This window comes from Budorcas taxicolor, chromosome 2 (assembly GCF_023091745.1).
Source record: "Budorcas taxicolor isolate Tak-1 chromosome 2, Takin1.1, whole genome shotgun sequence".
Lineage (NCBI taxonomy): Eukaryota > Metazoa > Chordata > Mammalia > Artiodactyla > Bovidae > Budorcas > Budorcas taxicolor.
In genome coordinates, this window is record NC_068911.1 from 134,956,859 (window position 1) to 134,983,902 (window position 27,044).

Genomic DNA, 27,044 nt, shown 5'->3' on the forward strand with positions numbered 1-27,044 from the left:
TTTCCAGAGGGGAACATTTAGATTTGCTTTCAGATCCCAGTCACCATCTCTGCACTTATGAGCACAGCTGCTGATGTAATCTGAGGAGATGTAAACACTTGCTAGCCTTCCTCCATTTATCCCCATTCTTCTCTCGCTGTCTGTTTCCCCTCATACCCCTATGATTTTCTCCTTTTCTTGACATTAACTCTCTTGCCTCCACTGCCCCACGCTCTTTAGTTGTCTCTGAACACTTGGTTTTTCTGAAATGCAGTTTTCCATTCTCTGTTCATACAAAACTGATGGCTTCTTCTCCAACGAGCTAGGAATTAGCAAAATGTGCCCCCAAAGCTGCTGTTGCCTTTTCTTTTTTCCAAACAGAGATGTCATTCTGGTGTGTTTGTGTGGTATGTGTGTGTGTACGTGTGTGCATACACATGAGTGTATTTTTAAAGACCCAGGGGCTGCATCACTTGAGGATGAGCTGGTATAATGAACTTGCAAAACCAAACTTGATCTATTTGGTTATAACAGAAAGTTGTTTTCTCCCAAGAGTAGTTTTGAGGCTTGAACAGAGGAACAACAGGCGGGGGAACAAGCAGAGATGAGAGGGGATCCCAGCAGACCTGGGAGAAACACTGGAGGTGGCCAGGGTTAAAGAGAAGTGTTGCCACTTGGCTCTTGGGATGCAGGACTCTAGGACTCCTGCCCTTAGCTGCCCTTCTCCTGCCTGGCTTCACGGTCTCTCCAGAGTCTGAGGCCGATGACCCCCAAGGAAATGTCACAGAGAGCACCTAGGTGGTGGAGTCAGACAGATCTGGGCTTGGATTTTAACACTGCCCCTTGCTATGGCCTTGGGAAAGTCACCTTTCTGAGCCCCAGTGGCCTTCTCTGGGAAGGGGGAACGAAAATGGAAAAAAAAAAAAATTCATATGGAGACCCCTGCTCCAGGAGTTACTGGCTCAGCTGCACGGGCCTCAGAATAAGGGTTTGTCAAAGACTAGGGGCACCTCATTCTGCCCTCAAGGAGACAATTAGCCCTGTTAAAGGGAACACAAAGCCAGCCCTCCACAGTAGGCATTAATTGCAGCCCTACCGTAGGAACTGGCTAGTGCATCACTCTGCCCTTTGACAAGTCTGTTCTATTTTTGTCAGGCTCCAGCCTAACCCTCTGAGTCTAGGTCTGCATTTCCCCCTGGATGGACAGTTATTTCTTTTTTTAAGAAGGCATTTGTCATTTGGTATGTGCTTAAGCGAGAGAAAACAATTTGTCTCCATCCATTCACATTGCAGACAGGGCCCAGCTTAGCCTCCCCCGCATTGTGGCCTGAGGTTCCCTGAGAATTTCCATGGTGACCCGGAAGAGAGACTGGTGTATCAACCCAGATGCTGCGCTACTTGTGTGACCACAGACACAAGGTGTTCACATGAAATGAAACACTGGAAGAGGAGCAGTCTGCAGTTTCTTCCATCACGGACCAATCTTGCCACATCCAGGCTCCTGCACTTCTCCACGAGATGACCAAGTCTGGGTTGCTTCCATGTAGAAGGGCCTCTGCCCTGCACCCCTATTTCCTCCTTATCTGTGACTGTGTCCTGAGAGCTAGGTGATCATGTATTTTAGAGAGAAAAGAACTCGCTCAACCACACCTCCCAGGGGTCGCAGGAGGCCAGGCGCCCCCATGCTCCTGCCCATTCCCTTATAAACACGGAGATCAAGTGGCAAGGGGGTCCTCATGCTCCACTGAAATTCACACAGACCTCCCTGCAGCCTGCTGTCAGAAAGTTAACAGCCTGTATCCTCTGTGAACACCTGATGCCAGCAGGCCTTGGAGCAGGAGGCGCAGGAGACAAACCTTGCCAGTTCCCTCTCTCTCAGAGCCGCAAACCTTGTAGCAGGAGGGCCGAGAAAAGATAAGCGCAACGTTTTCATGGATCACAGGGCAAGGGGGAGAAGACACGGCTCCTCCGTTGTGTGCTGACAGCTAAACTACCCTGTCCCACCACTCCTCAGCTGGTCCCACGACCCGGGCCTCTGTCCGCGGCCCCCTTCCCTTCAATAGTCGGCATTGTTGGGGGAATCTCGTCCTTTTGTTTTTTCATCCATTTGTACCTCGGCTCATTTGTTTTCCATTCTTGGGAGCAATTCATCTGCTCCTGGGCCCCACAAGGTCTTTCTCCCCTTGATTCCTAGACAAGATGCTTGGACAGGTCCATTGTCTTAACAGTGACCGACTCGCGGCATTTAGTAAAAGTCGTGTTTTAAAAAGAAAACCCGGTGGAGATTCCAGCTTCTATCCATGGTAACTTCTGGGCGGTTCGGTGCTGCCGCTGCCTGGCTCAGCCTTTGTCTTCTTGTCTTCATCTGGGCTTTGGCATACCAAGTTTCACAGGGAAGTCTGTGGAGATTCCCGTGATGCCAGGACAATGGGCAGAGCTCTCGTCTGTTCCTCTCTGCCATCCCACGGCATGGTTAAAGCATCGGAAAATTATTCCATATTGAGAATGAAGGAGAGAGGGTATGAGGTCTTCTCTCTGCTGCCCTGTGAACAGACAGCCCTCCGTATCTGTTCAAGAGAAGTGGATCAGAGGACAAACAGAAAAAGCCAGTGGGGTTCAGGGTGGTTTGGACCCAGTTTATACAAGGGAGAGGCAGAGGCTAAGAAGAGGTGTTGCAAAGACCCGGCCCAGAGATCCCAGAGACGGCCCTCATTGTGCAGGGTTTTGTCAGTACGTTAGCAGGTTTTGCCCCGGGTGCCCCAGAGAAATGACTGTTGCTGGGATGATTATGGGTGCAATTATCCTAGTTATTAATACTCCACTGACTGTGGGAGTGGAGGGTGTGTCCAGCCCCATCCATGGGCTCTTTCGCTTCAGGTTTCCATTGCCCCGCAGAGCAGGAGGCCTCTCCATGACCCACAGAACTGTTAAGATCACTAATAGCCCCTCTTGTCCCCAACAGAAAGTCTCACAGAATTACCGATAGCGAAAAGGATGCGGACGAAGTGGCCAGAAGAGTCTTAAAGATTGGTTCTTCAGGAATATAAGAAAGATATAGCCCAAAGGGGAATTATTCTTTACCCAAGCCTCTGGTTTTCCAGGCGAAATAAGTTGCAGATAAGGAAAGCATTTCTAAGCAAAGTTCTAGGGTAGCAGAGAAAGGGTCCGATATGCTGCCCTCCCCTAAGGCTTGGAGTTCATGATATGTGTGTGTAAGTGCACACACACGTGTAAACACATGTGTGCATACACCTTGGTTCAGGTCCCAGGTCTCCGCGGTGGTCAGGAGATGCCACCAGCCTCGCTGATGTGTGGGGAGGCCGTCTCAGGGAGGCAGCCGGCACAAAGTTGCCTCTGCATCATGGCGGAGACTCAGCACTCTTGGCAGAAACACCCAGCGCTGGCAGGAAATCTCAGCAGGGCGGCTTGTTTCCGCTCATCAAACACCAGTAGCTTTCACCGAGAGCAGCAGAAAATGGGAGAAATGTGTCTGATCGCATCCGGGCTGTGTGTCAGCACTTTTCAGAGGCAGAGTTAGTTGGGAGCCTAGCTTTGAAGAAGAGGTTGTTACTCTCTTCTGTCCCACAGTATCAGCCAAGGAAACAGTTGGCAGGAACTTGCCGGAAACTCAGCTGCCCTCCGCCTACCTCTGAGCAAACCGAGAGGGTCAGTTATTGAAATACAGAAGGTAATGACAGCCTTCACTCTCACCCTGCTCATCACGAAGCTTCCAATTACTCGAAAGGAAGCACTGCCCAGGAACAAGGGGCTCAGGTCTCTCCTGCACCTCCTCATGACCATCCTCCACTCCACTTCCTGACTGTTCCCCTCTTGTGGGTCACACCAAAGGCTGAGAAAGGACCCCTTTCATCAGTAGGGCTTGCATGTGTGTGACAGCTCCCCATGGGAAAACTCAGCGAGACAATCTGAGAATTATCAGCGGATCAGGTTCCTGAGGATGCCCAAGCATCCCCTCAAAAGGAAGTGTTCCTGTAACCAAGGACCCACAGCTTCTCCCCTTACAAGAGATCCCATGAATCTTCTCCCTGCACAATTTCCTGCTCAGACTAGGGAAGAGAGTGGCTGCGTGGAGGACACGATTTGTGTGCCAGAGTTGGATTCACTCCTGGAGGCCCAGCTCATGTATCTAGCCATACAAAAGGATGTCTTTAGAGGGTATGACGCCCCACACTCTCCAGAATGCTGCCTTGGAAAGTCAGAACTCTTTTTTTAATTATTTATTTATTTATTTATTTTAATTAGAGCCTAATTACTTTACAGTATTGTGGTGGTTTTTGCCATATATTGACATGAATCAGCCATGGGTGTACATGTGTCCCCCATCCCGAACTCCCCTCCACCTCCCTTCCCAGCCGATCCCTCTGGGTCATCCCAGTGCATCGGCTTTGAGTGCCCTGTTTCATGCATTGAACTTGGACTGGTCATCCATTTCACATATGGTAATACACGTGTTTCAATGCTATTCTCTCAAATCATCCCACCTCACCTTCTCCCACAGAGTCCAAAAGTCTGTTCTTTATATCTGTGTCTCTTTTGCTCTCTCACATATAGGGTTGTCGTTACCATCTTTCTAAATTCCATGTATATGTGTTAATATAGTGTATTGGTGTTGAAAGTTAGAGCTCTTAAGAAGAATGAGTTTAAAGGGATGACCAATCAGGGTGATCTCTGAAATACTCTCTTACACATCCTGAAGTCAAAAAGGGTTATCACACAAGCAGCATCAGGACAAGCAATTCACGGGCTTCCCCAGCAGTCCAGTGGTTGAGATTCTGCCTTCCACAGCAGGGGATTCAGTTTCAGTCCCTGGAGAACTAAGGTCCCACCTGACAAGACAGTGGTAGAGGACAATGCTTACCCTGTTTTATGACTTATTGTTTGCTTGCTTTATGCTCTTTACTTGTTTTTTTTTTTTTTTTTTTTTTTTGAGGTAGAATATATACATTAAGGAGCTTCCTCAGGGGCTCAGTGGGAAAGAATCTGCCTGCCATGCAGGAGACACAGGTTTGATCCCTGGAAGATCCCCAGAAGGAGTGCATGGCAGACCACTCCAGTATTCTTGCCAGGAAAATCCCACGGAGGGAGGCGCGTGCAAGCTACAGTCCACGGGGAAGCAGAGAGTTGGACATGACTGAAGTGACTGAGCACACATGCACAAACGCACTAAAGGGCACAAAGCTTAACTAGATAGTGATGGACTTTTCACAGATACACACAGACTTGTGCCCCCACCCACATCAAGCTATAGACCTTCCCCAAGGGACTCTCTCAGGCCCCTTCCCAGTTAACCTCCAGCTCCAATACTTTGGCCACCTGATATGAGCAACTGACTCATTGAAAAAGACCCTGATGCTGGTAAAGATTGAGGGCAGGAGGAGAAAGGGGACAACAGAGGATGAGATGGTTGGATGGCATCATCGACTCAATGGACCTGAGTTTGAGCAAACTCTGGGAGAGGATGAAGGACAGGGAGGCCTGGTGTGCTGCCGTCCATGGGGTCTTGAAGAGCCGGACGGGACTGAGCGACTGAACAACAACAACCAGAAGGAACTGCTTGTCTGCCTTCTGTCACCATAGGTGGTGCTGCCAACCCATCCCTCTTTTTCATCTGGCTTCTTTTACTCAACAGTTTGCTTGTGATGCTGGCTCATGTGGTTGAATGGAGGGGCAGCTCCATCTTCCTCATGGTTGAGCTGTATTTGTCGTGTGAAATACCTTCATCTGTGTTAGTCCCTCCTGGCATGAGTGAGGGAGAGCTGTGTGGGCCCACGGCTTCTCCTGGCCAACCCAGAGATGGAGGCTGGAATCCAGGCCTTGGAAAGAGGAAACAGAAGGAGAAAACTGGCTGCAGAATCCTCAGGGAGGAAGGAGGGGAGCCAGCATGCGGTCTTGGGCCCTTTGTCCTGGGCACTCCCACAGAGCTAGGAAGGACAATTTCGGCCCAGCCTCTCTCCAGGCCCTTGCTCCTCGGCCATTACCCTCACGCCCACCCAAAAAGCCAGCTTTCCAAGGGCAGGGGGCATTCAGAGCCTTAAAGACTGCCCCACAAACCACTGTAAGGAGAGGCCCCTTATTTCATTCCTTTCCCTCTGGCTGACTAGCCAAACCAGTCGAGCATGACAACAGTCTGCCCATTAATGCCAGTGTCAGCCCCAAGCATCTGTTTCCATTTCTCTCCCATTTCCCGTGGGTGGTGGGTGGGAGCTCACTCCAGCTCCTCTCCACTTTTCCCTCCTAATCACAATCATTTGTTTTAACAGGACTGCCAGTGACGGTACTACAAAACCCAGGCTGTGCCCACACAAAGCCAGCGAGCACTGGCCATGCCCACATCCCCAGGTTGGCCTCAAGTAAAATGAAAACAGCCCGCTCTGCCATTATCCTCCTTCCTGCTTGTCCTGCAGGCCCCTGGCTAGTTTTAAGGTTTTCCCACTGCCTGATGTGGCCTCCACATATCTGGCCATCCCACCTCTGGTTTCCAGAGACAAGTGCCAGGACCTAGTTTACACATGCCCAGTGCCTAGAAGGTCTGACGACCAAGGAATGATCCTTTGCAAGGCAGCCTACCACAGCTGCTCTGGAAAGCAGGAAGCTCTCTCTGGGTGTGGGTTTTCTGAGGGAGTCTTGGCCTTAATCTAAACAGAAGGGAGCTTCTGAACATGTGAAAAGAGGTTGATTGCCTGATGGCAGAGCTGCCCCAGGCCACCCTTGACTATCCACTCTACCCCAAACGATAGCCCCCCAAACCCCTACCAGGGGGCAAACATCAAGTCATCAGCCTGGTCCTCTAGACATTGCCACACACTGAGTCTGACCCCAGGCCCAGCCTCCAAGCCTCTCTCCTTCAATTCTCTACCCATTATTCCCCTACACACACACACTTGGCCCATAAGGCCATGCTTTACCCTTGACCTCAACTTTGCATTCATTCAGAAGCAGAGCTGCTGCTGGTGATTCACATGTAAACAAAGATGTTGGGATGCGGGACGCATGATGCTCATGCACTTGGATTCCTAGGACCAGTCCTCCTGACTCTGATGTTCCCTCTCCATGTGACTTTGGGCTCAGTCTCTGTGCTGAGCCTATGTTTTTACATATGCAAAATGGTGTAGAAATCAATGGACTTCCCTGGTGTTTCAGACAGTAAAACATCTGCCTACAGTGCGGGAGACCCAGGTTCAATCCCTGGGTCAGGAAGATCTCAGGTTCATTCCTGGGTCAGGAATGGCAACCCACTCCAGTATTCTTGCCTGGAAAATCCCATGGACAGAGGAACCTGGTAGTCCAGGAGATTGCAAAGAGTAGCCTGCGCTGAGCCTATGTTTTTACATATGCAAAATGGTGTAGAAATCAGTATCTTCACAACCTACTTCATAGAACTGTTTCTCACTGCAAAGTAACACATGTTTGTTGTAAATGATGCAAACAACCACAGTGTTGGGGAGTTGGGAGGTATGTAGGGGTGAATCTCAATTGTTGCTTTTTTCATCACTGGGTCCAGGTAGCTTCTGCCTGGCCAATTCGTGCCTTCACTGGAGGTTTGGGCCTTACACACAGGCTGGCTGTCCAGGAATAATAGTCAAGTTCCCAGGCATCAGATCCTTACTATATGCCAGGCACTGTGCCAAGCAATTACATCCTCATCTCATTTAATTCTCATAAAATTTCTTTGAGTTAGGCATTATTAATCTCACTGAATCTAGGAGGAAACTGAGAAGCTCAGAGAAGCTAAGCAACTTGTCCAAGATCACACAGGAAGGGAACAGAGGAGCCAAGATTTAACTTTAGAACAACTTCTTTCAGTTACTAGGTTATACTGCTGTTATGAGATAAATTTATCCTCCCAAAACTCTTAAGTTGAAGCTCTAATCCTCAGTACCCTAGTCCCTTAGAAAGTTACTATATTTGAAGATAGGGCTTCCAAGATGTAATTAAGTAAGATTAAGGCCATTAGCCTTGACTAGACCGACCTTAGTCGGCAAAGTAATGTCTCTGCTTTTGAATATACTATCTAGGTTGGTCATAACTTTTCTTCCAAGGAGTAAGCATCTTTTAATTTCATGGCTGCAGATACCATCTGCAGTGATTTTGGAGCCCAAAAAAATAAAGTCTGACACTGTTTCCACTGTTTCCCCAGCTATTTGCCATGAAGTAATGGGACCGAATGCCATGATCTTCGTTTTCTGAATGTTGAGCTTTAAGCCAACTTTTTCACTCTCCTCTTTCACTTTCATCAAGAGGCTCTTTAGTTCCTCTTCACTTTCTGCCATAAGGGTGGTGTCATCTGCATATCTGAGGTGATTGATATTTCTCCCAGCAATCTTGATTCCAGCTTGTGTTTCTTCCAGTCCAGCGTTTCTCATGATGTACTCTGCATAGAAGTTAAATAAGCAGGGTGACAATATACAGCCTTGATGTACTCCTTTTCCTATTTGGAACCAGTCTGTTGTTCCATGTCCAGTTCTAACTGTTGCTTCCTGACCTGCATATAGGTTTCTCAAGAGGCAGGTCAGGTGGTCTGGTATTCCCATCTCTTTCAGAATTTTCCACAGTTTCTTGTGATCCACACAGTCAAAGGCTTTGGCATAGTCAATAAAGCAGAAATAGATGTTTTCCTGGAACTCTCTTGCTTTCTCCGTGATCCAGCGGATGTTGGCAATTTGATCTCTGGTTCCTCTGCCTTTTCTAAAACCAGCTTGAACATCAGGAAGTTCACGGTTCACATATTGCTGAAGCCTGGCTTGGAGAATTTTGAGCATTACTTTACTAGCGTGTGAGATGAGTGCAATTGTGCGGTAGTTTGAGCATTCTTTGGCATTGCCTTTCTTTGGGATTGGAATGAAAACTGACCTTTTCCAGTCCTGTGGCCACTGCTGAGTTTTCCAAATTTGCTGGCATATTGAGTGCAGCACTTTCACAGCATCATCTTTCAGATTTTGAAATAGCTCACAAAGAGTCGGACACAACTGAGCAACTGAACTGAACTGAACTGAACTGAAGGCCATTAGGGTAGGCCCTGGTCCAACCTGACCAGTGTCTTTATAAGAAGTGGGAGAGACACTAGGGATATGCTTACACAGAGGAAAGACCATGTGAGGACGCAAGCCAGAGAGGCCTCAGAAGACACCAGACCTGCAGACACCTTGAACTTGGACTTCCAGTCTCCAAAACTTCCATTCTTTAAGCCACCCAGCCTGTGGTGTTTTGTTACACTAGCCCTAGCAAACCAATACAACTGCTTCCTACATTTCGAGAATGGCCTAAACCATGGCCACTACTCTAGGTGGCCCCACAGACCAACCAGCACTCAGAGGAGGAATGGAGAAATCTGGGGAAGGAAAGAAGGAGGAGGAAGGAAGCCCCCCGCCCCCCGCCCCAGTCTCCAGCCCTGGGCCCACTCCCACTGTCCTGAGCCCTTTTCCACCCAAGTGTCCCTGGGGCAACGTGACCCCTTGGTGAGTCCCTGCTCAGTGGTGGAGTCTCTCTGAGCCCCCTGACTTCCTCTGATGCAAGAGGATTCCGTCTCCTAGCCAACAGGACCATGGATGCATGTGGTCCTTGGGAATAAACATTGTGGGGGGATCTGTACTGAGGTAAACAAGTCTCAGCACAAGCAGATGGTGTGAAGTCCTGGAATGGAATGTGAAGGAGACAGATCATTTCAGAGAGCTGCTACAGGCACTGGAGAAGCCTCTAGAAGGGCAGAGACAAGAGAGGCTCCCTGGGCCGGTATAGGAAGCTCTGAATAGGGACAGGCTTCAGAGCTGCCTCTGTGGCCCCATTTCAGCCTGTCCACCACATTAGCTTTCTCTCTCCCCTCCCCACTTCCAGACATTAGCCCAATACCCTGGGGCTCACTGACATTTAACCCAACATAGCCGGGTCAAGAGCCAGCATTGTAAAGCTCCTCTGGGTCTTGGCAACTTGTATAATCATTTCCTCTCCTCTCACTCCTGAGACCCTGTCCCAGGCCCTTATACCATTTCCCATTGCTGCTGCAACAAATCAGCACACATTTCGTAGTTTAAGACAACAACACACTTTTATAATCTTCCTCTTCTTTAGTCAGAAGTATCACATGGGTCTCACTGGCCTAAAACCTAAGTAAGGGTGGGGCTGCGTTCCTTTCTGAAGGCTGCAAGGCAGGATCCATTTCCAGCTTCCCACAGTCCTTGGCTTGCTCCATCTTCAAAGTCAGTGGTGGCTGGACTTTCTCACATTGTATCACTCTAACTCCACCCCGCTGCCTCCCTCTATTACTTACAAGGACCCTGTGATTACACTGGGCTCCCTCAGATAATTCAGGATTATCTCTTCAAGTCAGCTGATTAGCAACCTTAATTTCCCAGTGCCATGTAATATGACATACTCCTGGGTTCTGGGAATTAGGACTTGGACATCATTGGGAGGCCATCAATATGTCTATTATACCCTTGAATTTACTCACTCCCCACAGAGGCCAAGGTGCTATAATAAATGTATCCCACCTCCCTCCCCTTCTCTGCCATCTCCCACCTCACTTTCCCTTCAAAATAAACTCTATAGCTTAGCCCACCCCAGTATGGAAACAGCATGTCCAGGCTCTGTGTGTTCCTCTGGATCCACTGGGCACTTCCTTTAGGATGCCTGTCCATGCGGTGTGTGTTGTCCAAACACAGGATTGGCCGTAGGAACAGATGGCTGCTACCAATGGCTAAGGAGGTTCAGCTAGTTCTCCTGGGCCTCCAGGTCTTACACCTCACAGACAGGATGTCTACTGGGTTAGGGATCCCATTTATCAACCCTTATAACCGTAACAGTCCAATCATCCAAAAGCAATTAATTTCTGAGAGACATAAATCCACCAGAATGTCAGGTTTCCATCCCAGAGGCAGGGCAGACGGGCACATCGAATTTCTTCCCCATCTTGGAGCTAGAAGGCTGGTTAGCACAGAACCGTAGGAAAAAGCACTTCAGTTGTCTGGAGGGTATGTTTCCATCAGATCATGGAAGCTTGATGACTCACATTTTCCCAGCATCCAAATACTCTTGTTAAGTGGCCTGAGAGTTTCTCACTGAGTGTTTTAAATGAGTGCATCAAATATACAACCTCTTCCACCCTCACAACTTCAAGATAACCTCACAGGTGTGATTTCTTCCTTCCTAGCCTATCAAAGGGGCTTCTCAGGTGGCACTTGTGGTAAAGAATCTGCTTGTCAATGCAGGACATTCAGGTTCAATCCCCGGGTCAGGAAGATCCCCTGGAGGAGAAAATGGCAACCTACTCCAATATTCTTGCCAGGAAAATCCATGGACAGAGGAGCCTGGAAGGCCACAGTCCATGGGGTTGCAAAGAATCAGACATGACTGAGCACATCCTATCAAAACCCCTCAGAACAGGCACCCAAGGGCCACATCCTCTTATGCTGAAGCTCTATCTATCCCCAGGTGTCTGAATGAGCTACCAGCCTTTGCTGCAGGTGAACAAGGAGGTAGGAGAATTGGGGTGGAGGGATGGGATTCACCTTGTCCCTAATTGAGAACATTTCTGGTGTGCTGTGAGGTAGAACTACAGAATGGGAAAGCTGGAAGAAGAAAGAGAGATCTCAAAGCTCACCTAATTCAACCCCCTCTTTTTAAAAATGTAGGAAAGGATAAGAACAGTTTGAAAAACTAAAGCTTATAAATGATTATTGCTGTTGTCAATTTCCTCACCATCACCACTATGAGAGAGCCTGGATTCCACTATGCACTGAGAATCACTTTATTCAGGGTCTTTTCTAGGGAACTGGGTTTTCTCACCTCCCCTGATGTAGAGTCACTATTAACCCCTCTGGCTTTTAAAGGCAGAAGGAAAATAGGCTCACTTTTAGGAGCTTCCCAGGTAGCACAGTAGTTAAATAATTCCCTTGCAATGCAGAAGACTTGGGTCAGATCCCTGGGTTGGAAAGATGCCCTGGAGAAGAAAATGGAAGGCTACTCCAATATTCTTTGCCTGGGAAATCCCATAGACAGAGAAGCCTGGTGGGCTACAGTCCATGGGGTCGCAAAGAGTCAGACACGACTGAGCACACACATACACACATACATGCACGCGTGCGTGCACATGCACACACACACACACACACACACACACACACACACACACACACACACGAGTTGCCAGAGCACTTACTCTTGGGTGGAGCTGCTATGGGCATGTACTGGTCCCTAACTCCCCTATTCTGAAAGGCTGAAAAGTCGGTCTCGGTAGGTTTATGACTCTCTAGGCCAATGTGGAGAAGGCTGCAGGAGTGAAGGTCTGTGGGATGACTTGAACAAATCACTCACATGTATGGACCCCTGACTGAATTCCACAATTCCAGATCCTGGCACTTTATATGCAACTACTTCATTTGATCATCACACCGACTCTTCACAATCACCCCGGTTTCGCAGATGAGGAACGTGAGGTACCCAAAGGATAAGTAACCTTGACCTTTCCAAGATTAAGAGGATGCCAAGTGGCAGATCCAGGATGTGAATCCCAGGTCCGATCCCTCATCCCCTTTGGCTGGGTGCAGAACATTCTGGGACCCCATTTTCCCACCCTTTCTCCTTGTTCTCTCTCACCCTGGATCTGCCCTCCTCACAGAGCTGCCAGCAGGGTGACTCACATCCATTGCTTGCCCAATGCCCTCCTCACCCCCAACCCCCACCCCCAGGCCTGAAGTGCTATTTCTAGAGGGAAGAATCTAGGCAGGAGCACAGGAGCAGCTGTTTTCAACTCTAAACTCTAAAGCACCCAGCACAGTGTTCTTACGAACTTCCTAAGTGAAGATGAAGATGCTGTTGGCGGTGATGACGGTCGGAGGGGAGCAGGAGGCTGAAACATTAGGGACAGGGCAGGACAAACGGAGGGAGACTATCATTTGCTAAAAACCTACACCAAAATCTATGCCACAGAAATGCTGTGCTCATGACTGGACTTCCATTCCAATCCAAACGCCCTGAGCAGCCATCTGGGAGCCTCCCACCATCCTGAGGATAGAGCCAGAAGATGGCTGGGGCTCTCCGGTCCTCACAGAGCTGATGCCCAGAGCGTGGATGCTGCCTCCTTTGGTAGGCTCCAGGGAGCCTGGAGTTGGAAACCAGAGAGAAGCTCCCCACCCCTTGAACCTGTCTCCAGCTAGAGACAGGCGCTTGTCAAAACCCCTTGGAATTGCCGGGGTAGGCACAATATAAACATTCATGTAGTTACAGGATAATAATTACAGCTTCCCTGTACATAACACCTCTCTTCCCCAGAGCAGCCGGCTTCTCCCATTATCTCATTAATCCTCCTGTCCCTGGGAGGCAGGGAGGGCCCCAGTGTGATCACCAGCATTTCACTGAGGGGGAAGGGAGGGAGGAGGAGCTTGCCCGGGGTCACACACTTAGTCATGTGGTTTAAGTGTAGTCTGTGTTGGGGCCCTGACCAGAAGTCAGAGAAATGGTAATAATGGCAGCCCTTGGTTGAGTGCTTTAGTGAGAAGACACCAGACAGCCATGGGCATGGTTTCCCTCTGTCCTGCAACAGCCTGGTAAAGCTGGGATTATTATGGTCCCATTTTACAGATGAGGAGACTGAGCTCCTCACTAGGTATCAGAGGCAACACAGCCCCACACACTTAACTCTCCTCTTCAGCAAACATCTAACAGCCCGTTCATGAATCAGGTCCCCTTCCCAGAGCTATAATAGGTAAACAAAAGTGGTGTACGTTATTCAGGGGAGAGGGTGAAACCCTCCCCTCATCCCTGGGGAAGATCAGAGCTGTGGCTGGGCAAGCAGGAGGCTGCAAAAGCAACTCGTTCTGTAGCCTTATGGAATCAATAGAAAAGCCCTGATTCACTGAGAGCTGCACCCCACCCCCACCATCCTCCAGTCCTATGCCTGTTTCCTGGCTCATCCTTTTGACGGGAGGACAATTACCACTATTCATATCCAGCCAGAGGCCACCTGCCAAGGACCCATTCTCATGCACATCGAGCTAAAGATCAAGCACAAAGCAAGACAATCTGGGGGTTTCCACCAGACCAGGGAGTGGACCCTCTGTGCTTACCCGCCTTGAGGCATTTAGGGATCTCTGCAAATTCCAGGAACCCAGCCCACCCTAGGAGACCCAGTCAGGAAGCCTGAGGCTGGAGATGCCTCAGGCTAGCTCACTCACACCAGGGCCTCAAAAAACTGAGAGGTTCAGCCCATAAGAAACTGGTCTTCAGAATTAAGTGAAGTCGCTCAGTCCTGACTCTTTGTGACCCCATGGACTGTAGCCTAGCAGGCTTCTCCATCCATGGGATTTTCCAGGCAAGGGTACAGGAATGGGTTGCTAATTCCTTCTCCAGGAATTGAACCCACATCTCCCGAACTGCAGGCAGGTGCTTACCCTCTAAGCCAGGGGTAATTTGGCCACTTGATGGGTAGAGCTGACTCATTGGAAAAGACCTAATGCTAGGAAAGATTGAGAGCAGAAGAAGGGGGTGACAGAAGATGAGATGGTTGGATGGCATCACTGACTCAATGGCCATGAGTTTGAGCAAACTCTGGGAAATGGGGAAGGACAGGGAAACCTAGAGTGCTGCAGTACACGCAGTCACAAAGAGTCAAACATGACTCAGCGACTGAGCAACAGCCACAATGAGACTGGACAAACAGGAGCTTTTAGAGCTCCAAGTCCTGACCCCAGTGGAGTGTCCCTGAGGTGGCTTTGGAGCCAGCTTGTACTGACTCAACAGAGCTGAGTGTTGGTTTCAGGAATTTTGTGAGATGCTTGATGTCATATCAGTCAGTCAGTCAGTTCAGTCGGTCAGTCGTGTCTGACTCTTTGTGACCCCGTGAACCGCCAACATGCCAGGCCTCCCTGTCCATCACCAATTCCCAGAGTTTACCCAAATTCATGTCCATTGAATCGATGATGCCATCCAACCATCTCATCCTCTGTTGTCCCCTTCTCTTCCTGCCTTCAATCTTTCACAGCATCAGGTCTTTTCCAATGAGTCAGTTCTTCGCATCAGGTGGCCAAAGTATTGGAGTTTCAGCTTCAACATCAGTCCTTCCAATGAACACCCAGGACTGATCTCCTTTAGGATGGACTGGTTGGATCTCCTTGCAGTCCAAGGGACTCTCAAGAGTCTTCTTCAACACCACAGTTCAAAAGCATCAATTCTTTGGCACTCAGCTTTCTTTATAGTCCAACTCTCACATCCATACATGACCACTGGAAAAACCATAGCCTTGACTGCTAAGTCACTTCAGTCGTGTCCGACTCTGTGTGACCCCATAGACGGCAGCCCACCAGGCTCCCCCTGTCCCTGGGATTCTCCAGGCAAGAACACTGGAGTGGGTTGCCATTTCCTTCTCCAATGCATGCAAGTGAAAAGTGAAAGGGAAGTCGCTCAGTCGTGTCCTACCCTTAGCATGAACTGCAGCCTACCAGGCTCCTCCATCCATGGGATTTTCCAGGCAAGAGTACTGGAGTAGGGTGTCACTGCCTTCTCCGAGTCTTGACTAGACGGATCTTTGTTGACAAAGTAATGTCTCTGTTTTTTAATATGCTGTCTAGGTTGGTCATAACTTTCCTTCCAAGGAGTAAGCGTCTTTTAATTTCATGGCTGCAATCACCATCTGCAGTGATTTTGGAGCACCAAAAAATAAAATCAGCCACTGTTTTCACTATTTCCCCATCTATTTGCCATGAAGTGATGGGACTGAATGCCATGATCTTTGTTTTCTGAATGTTGAGCTTTAAGCCAACTTTTTCACTCATTAAAAGGCTCTTTAGTTCTTCACTTTGTGCCATAAGGGTGGTGTCATCTGCATATCTGAGGTTATTGATATTTCTCCCAGCAATTTTGTTTCCAGCTTGTGCTTCAACCAGCCCAGTGTTTCTCATGATGTATTCTGCATATAAGTTAAATATAGGTGGCTTAAAATCAGTCCTGGTGGGAGTATTGAGATCATGTTAATTGACAAATGCTACGAATCAGCTCCACCTCTCCCCTGCTGCTGCTGCTGCTGCTGCTGCTGCTGCTGCTGCGTCACTTCAGTCGTGTCCAACTCTGTGCGACCCCAGAGACGGCAGCCCACCAGGCTCCCCCATCCCTGGGATTCTCCAGGCAAGAACACTGGAGGGGGTTGCTATTTCCTTCTCCAATGCATGAAAGTGAAAAGGGAAACTGAAGTTGCTCAGTCGTGTCCCACTCTTAGCGACCCCATAGACTGCAGCCCACCAGGCTCCTCCATCCATGGGATTTTCCAGGCAAGAGTACTGGAGTGGGGTGCCATTGCCTTCTCCTGCCAGTTGTTAAACATTTACCAGCACACCACTGCCTAGTGGGAGAAGCAGGGAGCTTCCAAGAACATCTAAAAATGTCATCAGAAAAATGAAGGCCAATCTCTCACAGAGGCCGAGTGAACGGTGTTCTTCTTTACAGCGTGGACTGCCTTTCTCCTTGCCGTGTTTCTGGGCATATCTTGCTATCCAGATCGTTGCCCAGTCACATTAGCCCAGAGATTGAACCATGCTTTCTGCAAGATTATTGCAAATTTTTTGGTGTATTAGAATAAACTGAATTTTTTTTTTAAGTTTCCATTTCCCCTATCAGAATCTATAGAGGATCCTCTATAGATCAATCTATAGGTGTCAGAGACAAGATTTTTGTAAGGAAAGGTTTATCTGGCTGACTTTATCAGTTTTTGCCTTTGAATTTGGAATAACAACAAAGCCTTTCCCAGCTCAGCCTTGAGAGCATTGCCTATAGCCCAGACTTCAAATAGACCTTCTCAGAGTGTGTCTCAGAGTGACACTCAGTGGCCCAGCTGATTTTTTATCAAAACAATCACAATCTCTTCATATGAGAAACAGACGGGCAAAAGAGACTCCTCCGTGGGTGGCTTGGAGGTAATTTTCACGGTGAAATGCCTTGTGAATAAGACAGTGAGGACAGTGACAGCCTCCTGGGGTTGCTGCTTTATGTCCCAGTATGAAGTAATTAAGAATGTGAATAAAGCCCAAGCTTGTGCCAAAACCTCCAAACACCATCAAGTGAATGTTCAGTGAAGTTGTTACAACTGCTATCTCTTTGCGAGGCATCTATTTCACCTTATTCCCAACTCTGCACCCCTTTATCCTCACAGATTCCTCACATCCCCAACCCAAATCCCAAAGGCCCCTGCAGCTCCCACACCCTGTGGTTGTATAAAGAAAGTATCTCACATCCACTGGGCTTTTCTCAAGGACCCCAGACCTCCGCAAAGTCTCCCTGCTCAAAGCTCCTTGAGCCCTGGCTCTGAGCTGCCCTCTGGACGTCATATCTCTTCAGCTGGGAAGGAGGAGCCTCAAGTGCCATTCTTTCATTCAACAAATGTTTACGGATCATCTACCACATTCTAGGCCTGGTTCTTCGATGGGGGTACATCGAAAAACAGTGTGGACCTATCCCTGCCCTTGGGGAGACAGCTGAGCAAACAGAAAATTGGGGGCACATCCAGGACGGCTCCTACCCAGTGTTGGTGCATCAAAGTTTTTCCGGAAAGCAACAGGTCAGATGTGACCTAAAGGGTGAGAAGGAAATATCTAGATCAGGGCTCTGCAAACTTTTCCCATCAAGTTCCCTACAGTCCTGTGATAGGATGACAGCCCATTTGCAAGTATTTTAAGCTTTTTGGGCTCTATGGTATCCATTGTAACTCTTGCTCTTCCACAGCAGTTCAAAAGCAGCCACTGGCAATACCGAAGCCAATGAGTATGTCAATGTCTCAGTAAAACTTTATTTATGGATGCTAAAGTTGGACTTTCATATAATGGTCAGAGTTACACAATATTCTTGCTTTGATTTTTTTGTTTGTTTTATTTACTGTTAAGAAACATAAAAACCAATCGCTTCTCAGCCTTTGGGCTAAGAAGCCATTCTTAATTCACAGGAGGATTTGGTCCCCAGATGTGGATGGAGGGTGTTGGTGTGAAGGTAGAGGTAAGGTTCAGGGTTTTCTAGGCTGAGGGCCTGGAGGTGGCAGAGAAGAAGGTGAGCCCAGATGGGACCCTGCTGGCCCTAAAAAGAAACTTGGATTTACCCTGTGAGTCAGAGATGGGTATTCAGAGGGAGAGTCACTTGTTAATGAAATATTTATTACATGCCTACTGAATGCCAGGCACCATCCAGAGAGCTACTGTAGACTGGGTAGTCAGGAGAGGTTTTCCAAGGAGACAGCATCTGAGCTGAGATCTGAACTACAAGACCAGATTTATGAGGTGCTATAACCCTTAATTCTTACAATTAACTGCAAGGAGAGATTAACTGATGTTCATTTTACAAGTGAGAAAATGGAGACTCAACAAGGCTAAGCAAGTTGCCCAAGGTCACAGAGCTGAATGATGGCAGAGAACCAAGATTTCAACTGCTCTGCACACAAAGCCTTCCTCTAGCCTTTATTAACCATGTAATCTTGGCTAGTGACCTCATCTCAGAGTCCCCCTACACTAGTTATGAGCACCCTTCTTTCTTCTATCAGGAAGTATGTTTGTAAAGCCTGTGCACTCAAAAAATCTGTTTTGAGGGAATTCCCTGATGGTCCACTGGTTAGGGTTAGGCCCTGTCACTGCCAGGGCCCAGGGTTCAATCCCTGGTTGGGGAACTAAGATCCTGCAAGCCATGCAGCCAAAAAAAAAGTGTCCTGAGGGCCTACTGCATGCTAGGACTCTTCTAGGTGCTTGATAGGGACAATGAACAAACAGCTCTTGGGGCAGTGAACAAAATAAAGATACCTATAGCCTCAGAGGGCAGCTACAGGGTTTGGAATTTTCAGACTGAGTGGTCAGGGTAAACCTCACTAAGGATATGACTTTTGAAAAGACTCAAAGGAGATGAGGGACTTTGCTATACAAGCATTTTGGAAAAGAGTTTCAGGCAAAGGAAACAGCCAGTGCAAAGGCCCTGAGGCTGAAAGCATGATGGTATGTTCAAAGAACAACTAGGAGGTCAGTATGGTTGGAGCAGAATAAGGGATGTGAAAAGTAGTAAGACGTGATGTCTGAGAAGCGGAAAAGCTGAGGAGGGGTTAAGAAAGCTTACTGTGGTTTTACTCTAAGTTTGCAGTTCAAGCCTCAAACATCTAGATGTCCCCCAGGGCTATGATTTCATGTCTCTGTGACAAAGAATCTATACCCATCACCGCCCACTGTGATTGTCAGCCAGGCTTCTCTCTGCACTAAGCAGTCACAGTAGGAGAGGTGCTGGCATTGGACAAGGACCAGGAGGGACTTTCCATCAGATACCCAGCTGAAGAGGATTAATTAATTCTCTTCAGTTCTCTGCAGTATGAGATGGCCTAGGTTACACAGAGCTCCCTAACTTCCCAGCCCTTAGAGAGTGGGCTACGTTACAAGGGACAGGTTGGGTGTGGGAATCATGCAGGAAGGTTTCAGAGGTTTTATTTTTTCTTTCAATTCCTCGATATTCTACAAGACACGGCCAGCTCTAGCCCAATCTTAGGATGATAAGAATACACTGAGAGGCAGGCTAGGCACCAGGCTGCTCAACAAAGACCCTGAAGATCTCTCTCTCCACCAGCCCCCACCTCATTCATGGTTGGGGAGGGTTTGGGGTGAGTATTAGAGAAGAACAGGAGGGAAGCTTCCAACGCACCCTGGGATGCACTTGACACTCATTCCCCACTTCTGTTATGAATCTGGTTGGTTTAGTTGGTTTGTTTTGGCCGCTTAGCTTATGAGATCTTTGTTCTCTGACCACGAATCGAATCAAACCCATCACCCCTGCTGTGGAAGTGCGGAGTCTTATAACCACTGGACTGCCAGGGAAGTCTCATGAATCTAATTGACTATGTGTCCAGGCTTCCTGTTTTTGTTTTTGTTTTTATGGATTTATTTGTTTTTATTTTCTTCTACATCTGTTTCTGAGTTACCAGGTATGGGTGTGACTTAGACCTTGGGGATTCCTAATGGCCTCCCTCCAGCCCCTCCTGTGTCCCATCACTCTGAAAGTGAAGTGAAAGTCGCTCAGTTGTGTCCAACTCTTTGCAATCTCATGGGCTATACAGTCCATGAAATCCTCAAGGCCAGAATACTGGAGTGGGTAGCCTTTCCCTTCTCCAGGGGATTCTTCCAAACCCAGGGATCGAACCCAGGTCTCCCACATTGCAGGGGGATTCTTTACCAGCTGAGCCACAAGGGAAGCCCAGGAATACTGGAATGGGTAGCCTATCCCTTCTCCAGCAGATCTTTCTGACTCAGGAACCAAACCAGGGTCTCCTGCATTGCAGGCGGATTCTTTACCAACTGAGCCCCCCATCACCCTGAGGAAGTAGCAGATGGCCCCAGAGCATCTGCCAGCATAAAGGTGAGATGTCCCTGGTCTTGAGACAAGTATAGTGTCTTGACTATAGTTAAGCTCCTCTTGACTATCCGACAGAAACAGACTATTTTGTGTGTGTCCCAGGGAATTTCTTCTGTCCTTTAGGAATCTGAAAGTAGCCAGGTTCCAGTTCTGCCAAGAAATCCACTTTCTAGACAAGGAAAATTCTTGGAGCAAAAAACACGCTCTGCCACTCGCCCCAACACGCACCATGGGGCACCTGTAAATAAATCCATTGTCTTGTCTGAGCTCAGTGTGAATTCCTCAGCAGTTAAAAATGTTGGTTTGTTTTCTCCAGATCTTTATAGGCTGGTATAATTTCATTAGATACATTTCCTTCATTCCTCCCTTGCTACTCCCAGCTAAGAATCCCTTTACCTTTTGACATCTTCCTTACGTCTCTGAGATGTTCACCAGGCATTGTCCTAAGTTATTCCCCTGCAGAGAAGTAACAAATAACCAAGTAGTCAGTCCACTTCCCGTTCCATTTATCCCTTAGCACTCCAGGAATGTGCTCATTTAAGTGAGGTTTTCTGCAGGCACATCTAAGAGGGTGTAGAGATGCACAGAGACAAAGACAGTGCTTTTTTTTTTCTTTAAAAAACTTTATTTTTAATGACATGAAGTCTTTCCTTTCAACATCCAGGATGCAAAGACATTGATTCCTGGGGAGAAAGATGATTGTTTCCAAGCCAGCCGAGAGATTGTCTTATACCTCCTTTGTCTTCTATCTGGGGCTCAACTGGACCAGTCAGTCCTTCAACAGAGAAGGCTCCTGTTGCAAATGCCAGAGACCAGAAGGCTGAGAATAGGATCATTCAACCCTGAGATGGAAACTCCAGTCTAAATAAAACCCAGCCAAAATTTTTATTACCTGAACCATGAAGCCTCACTAGCCACAAGAATCTCAGTACCTTGTCTGAGAAGTGGAGGTGCCTCTGCATTCCTGAGCACAGGAGTCAGACTTGCCAGTCTCTCTGCCTGGTATCATAAGGCCACGAGATCTAGTGGTTAAGGGCATGGGTGCAGGGTTTCTAAAGCACGTGCCTAGTTTCCGAAGCCTGCCTCAACCCCTTTCTACCTGTGCTAGCTTGGATAAGTTACTTAACAGCTCTGTGACTCAGGCTCCTCATTTATAAAGTGGGGATAAAAAAAAGTAGCTACCTCTTAGGGTTATCACAAGGGTTAAATTAAATTTTATACATATATATGTGTGTGTGTATATATATATATACAGCAATTAAAATAGTGCCTGTTGCATTGTAAACATTATATAAGCATTAGCTGTTTTTCATTACTATCATTGCAGTAATACGTGATAATAGATAAAAAGCACATACCTCTCTCGTGGGCTGCACAAAGCCAGGTTTCGGGAAATCCTTCGTTCTTTAGATATTTATATGCACCAAGTGTGGGCTCAAGTGCAGAGCCTTTATAAATGCACCAGCCCACGCTGAGATGCTTTCACCCTCAGGCCTCTCCTCTAGCTGAGCCTGTCCTCTAGCTTCCTGCCACTGTGGTGGCCAGTCCCAGCCCCACATTAAGGTCAGGAAGGAAAACGACAGAGGACCAGCTGCTCCGTCTCCTTCAGTCTGGGGGAAAGCGGTGGCAGGGAGCAGCGACAGTTAGGACCGTGGCAGAAGTGAAGTCCCCAGACAAGGAATGACAAACCAAGCATGAGACAGAGATGCACTCTCCTCCTGTGACACTCCACCCCCAGCACACAACCTCACAACACCCCAACACACACACAAGACTCAACACTACACAGTTCCCCAAGACCACACCTCAACACCCCCAGCACTACACATCAACACATACACAACTCCACAACACCAGCAACACCCTCTACAAACATACCACCCAACACACACAATGCCGCTCACCCTACACAATAACTCAATACGAACGCAGCTACACAACACCCCAACACACATCAGTTCAGTTCAGTTCAGTCGCTCAATCGTGTCTGACTCTTTGCGACCCCATGAATCGCAGCACGCCAGGCCTCCCTGTCCATCACCATTTCCCAGAGTTCACTCAGACTCACGTTTATCGAGTCCGTGATGCCATCCAGCCATCTCATCCTCTGTCGTCCCCTTCTCCTCCTGCCCCCAATCCCTCCCAGCATCACAGTCTTTTCCAATGAGTCAAGTCTTCGCATGAGGTGGCCAAAGTACTGGAGTTTCAGCTTTAGCATCATTCCTTCCAAAGAAATCCCAGGGCTGATCTCCTTCAGAATGGACCGGTTGGATCTCCTTGCAGTCCAAGGGACTCTCAAGAGTCTTCTCCAACACCACAGTTCAAAAGCATCAATTCTTCGGCACTCAGCCTTCTTCATAGTCCAACTCTCACATCCATACATGACCACTGGAAAAACCATAGCCTTGACTAGACAGACCTTAGTTGGCAAAGTAATGTCTCTGCTTTTGAATATGCTATCAAGGTTGGTCATAACTTTTCTTCAAAGGAGTAAGCATCTTTTAATTTCATGGCTGCAGTCACCATCTGCAGTGATTTTGGAGCCCAGAAAAATAAAGTCTGACACTGTTTCTACTGTTTCCCCATCTATTTCCCATGAAGTGATGGGACCGGATGCCATGATCTTTGTTTTCTGAATGTTGAGCTTTAAGCCAACTTTTTCACTCTCCTCTTTCACTTTCATCAAGAGGCTTTTTAGTTCCTCTTCACTTTCTGCCATAAGGGTGGTGTCATCTGCATATCTGAGGTTATTGATATTTCTCCCGGCAATCTTGATTCCAGCTTGTGTTTCTTCCAGTCCAGTGTTTCTCATGATGTACTCTGCATATAGACACTGACAAAGCTGTCCTGTTCTCTAGCCCCTCCCTCTTTGCCTTTTCTCTAGGACAGACCCTCACAGGGAAGCACTCCAGTCCAGTGTGTGATGTAGAACAAGAGCAGAAGGTGGGAGGAGGAGGACTTCCTGGTGGCTCAGTGGCTAAGACTCCGTGTTCCCAGTGCAGGAGGCCCAGATTCGATCTCCGGTCAGAGAACTAGTTTCCACAAGTCACCACTAAAGATCCTGCATGCCGCAACTAAAACCCAGCACAGCCAAATAAATAAATAAATGTTCTTTTTTAAAAAGAGTGAAGGTGAAGGAAGGGGGCAGGACAGCATGCAGAAACTGGAGTGAGAGGTCAGAAGTGGATCTGGGCTCATCTATGTACTACCCATAGAACCTGGCAGGGGAAGTCATCTCTCTGAGCCTCTCTTGCCTTGTCTGCAAAATACTCATCATGCCTACATTAGGAGAATGTTGTTGGGATTAACCCAGATCATAAGCAGAACACACTCGGCACAGGTGCCTGGCATGCAGCCCATCACCACACCCTGTGAGTGGAAATGGTGTGGTTGTCACTGATTGTGATATTCCTGTTGCTGAAATGGGGCTGACCAAGGGAGAGGAAAGACATGGTGAAGAAGTGTGAGTGAACCATGGAAAGAAGGAAGTCTCCCCACCCCAGAAAGAAATCAATACCTTTGTCTTCTAAAGTAAGTTTCCACAGCACCGCTAGGAACTCACATCTGTCATGATCTCCACCTTAGGTCCTCCAAGGGGACAGTCATTAGTAAATCTATTAATTAGCATCATGCTATCAACCCAGATCAATTCTTTGACCAGAAGAATCCTAACTTTACTGTCCCAGCTGCCTCTTAGCAGGCGAGAACGTGGTTGTGTTTCCTGCGATCAGAGAGTACACTAGCCCCCATCGCGTTCTCACACTTGACCATCCTCCACTACTGAGCAAGCCCTGGGCAGTACCCCAGTTCACTCCTGAGGACCATCCGGCATGGGGACATTCATCCAGGTTCTCCCTTCTGGCCGCAGCCATCCCACCGTCCTCTCCCACAAGGGCTCTTTCTTCTTTCTTAAGGTTGCAGATCCCTTTAAGAATCTGGTGAAAGGGACAAAGTCTTCCTTGCAATTTTGTTCTGACCAACTTCTGGGCCCCCTTAAGCCCCCAGTTCCAGAAGATGCAGGAACTTCCAGCGCCTGTTTCCTGTCTTGGCTGTTCCCAGCAGAGCTGACTGGAGCTTGGCCTCTCTGAGGATCAGAGAGTCCTTCCACCTGGCAGCCTGCTCAGAGCCAGCTTGTTAAAAGTGAGCCGCCCAGGATGCACCACACAGCTCTGCTCAGAGCCTCAGATTCCGGCAATGAACGCAAAGAGGGCCAGGCAGAGCACACACACCTGCTCTGTTCCTCCAGCAGCTGGGGGTGGGGGTGGTTTGAAGAAGGGTTGCAGGACCCTGTGCAACTGTGCAGTTGTCATATTTGCTAAAATATCCCACGTTCCTGAGTAGTGTGCGCATACTCAGTCGTGTTCAACTCTTTGTGACCCCATGGACTGTAGCCCACTGGGTTCCTCTGTCCTTGGGATTCTCCAGGCAAGAATACTGGAGTGGGTTGCCATTCCCTTCTCTATGGGATCTTCTGGACCCAGGTATCGAATCCTGCGTCTCCTGCACTGCAGGCGAATTCTTTACCACTTGAGCCATTAGGGAAGCTGAAGAAAACTTAGAGAAAAGAAAAAAGCCTGGGCCAATTACCCAATATTCTATAGTCAGAGAGGAGTATATGGTTCTGACCAGGTATCGGGGAGAACAGAAGCCCTCACGTCTGCTGTAGCCAACATGGAGTCTGGCAGGAATAACTAACTAACCAGGTGTCCGTCTGAGCGATGAGCTATCGTAACCATTTAGCTGAACCCCCTCAACAACGTATGTGGTGGGAACTAGTATTATCCTCATTTTATAGAGAAGGAAACAGGAACACTGGGGTGAAAGAACTTGCCAAGACCCCAGCATGGAAGAGCGGGGATCTGGCCTCAGGCAATCTTAACTCCTGAGCCCAAACTGCCAATCTCTGTGCTCGCCTCAGCATTGTTATCGTGGAAGCGGCGAGGAGAGGGCAGGAGAAAAAATCAACTTTCCCATAGTGTTCCCCTCTGGCAGGCTCTCCAATGCTATCACACACAACCAGATTTGCAGCTAGAGAAACGGGGTAACAGTTTGGTCCCCTGATGCCCTCTAGTCCTTCCTGCCCATGAATTTCAGATGCCCAGAAACAAAAAGCACAAGAGAGCTACAGAGGTTGAACTCAATACCAAAGGGCCTGCTTCTCTATCAGACTAAGCCATCCAGGCTTTTCACACTCAGACCAGACCTGGTTCCTGTATTTTTCCACCCAGACCCACTCCTTAAGCAAGCACCCTGGTATGCTGCTGGCCAATCGTCTTAGTGCATCCACAATAATCAGAAGAGTAGTAACTAGACCAAGACGCTAAATACATATCCCTATGGAGAAGGCGATGGCACCCCACTCCAGTACTCTTGCCTGGAAAATCCCAAGGACGGAAAAGCCTGGTAGGCTACAGTCCATGGGGTGGCGAAGAGTCGGACACGACTGAGCGACCTCACTTTCAGTTTTCATTTTCATGCATTGCAGAAGGAAATGGCAACTCACTCCAGTGTTCTTGCCTGGAGAATCCCAGGGACGGCAGAGCCTGGTGGGCTGTTGTCTATGGGGTCGCACAGAGTCAGACACGACCGAAGTGACTTAGCAGCAGCAGCAGTGGCCATCCAAATGTTACCAGAACACTTGCATCTGGGTTATGTAAAGTGAGATACAGCTTTCAACTCAAGATAAAAGAGAAAGGCATTGAGCCCAAGCAGTACTATGTCCTAAGTCATTCACAAAGGACCTAATTACAAATTCTTGCCCCAAATCCCTGCCATATGAGCGCAAGTTCTAAAATACAGGCTGTGTACAGAAGCCCGGGAGTATATGTCTCAGTTACATTTCTACCAATAATATCATAGTGTTGAAACAAGACTGTATTTTTTTTTTTACCAAAATCTCTTACTTTTGAACACCTGGCAATGCTAAGAACAGCTTCCACATCCACAATGTCAGAGAACCCTCTGGAGATGTTCCAGATTGACCTGATAACCGCTCTGATCGACACTTGAGAACACCATGGGAACAACCACCCATCTTTGTCACCATGCAGGGGACTTGAGGTAAAACCCCAGAAGCTACCAAGAGACACAACTTGATTTCTTCCCCTCATACTGTCAAACTCCTGACACCCCTTTCATTGACTTTTTCTTGTGAAGGACCAAAGTGAGAAAACAGTTTAGAAGGTCTCAATAGAACCTAGGGAATAACCTTTTAGATTTGGAAAATGAGACCCAGAGAAGTTAAATCACATCTCTCAGCGTACTCTTGCCTGGGAAATCCCATGGACGGGGGAGCCTGGTGGGCTGCAGTCCATGGGGTCGTGAACAGTTGGACACGACTGAGCGACTTCCCTTTCACTTTTCACTTTCATGCATTGGAGAAGGAAATGGCAACCCACTCCAGCGTTCTTGCCTGGAGAATCCCAGGGACACGGGAGCCTGGTGGGCTGCCATCTATGGGGTCGCACAGAGTCAGACACGACTGAAGTGACTTAGCAGCAGCAGCAGCAGCAGCATATCTATCAGGAAGATCCCTGTGTTTGGACACAGAAACTTGAGTGGGAGTGCTAGTTCTACCCCTTTGATATCTCACTGACACTGGCAGAGTTACTTATAAGCCTCAGTTTTCACATCTGCCAAAGGGGACCATAAGCCCCATCTCAAGGAACGGATGCAAGGATTCCATGGGATACTTC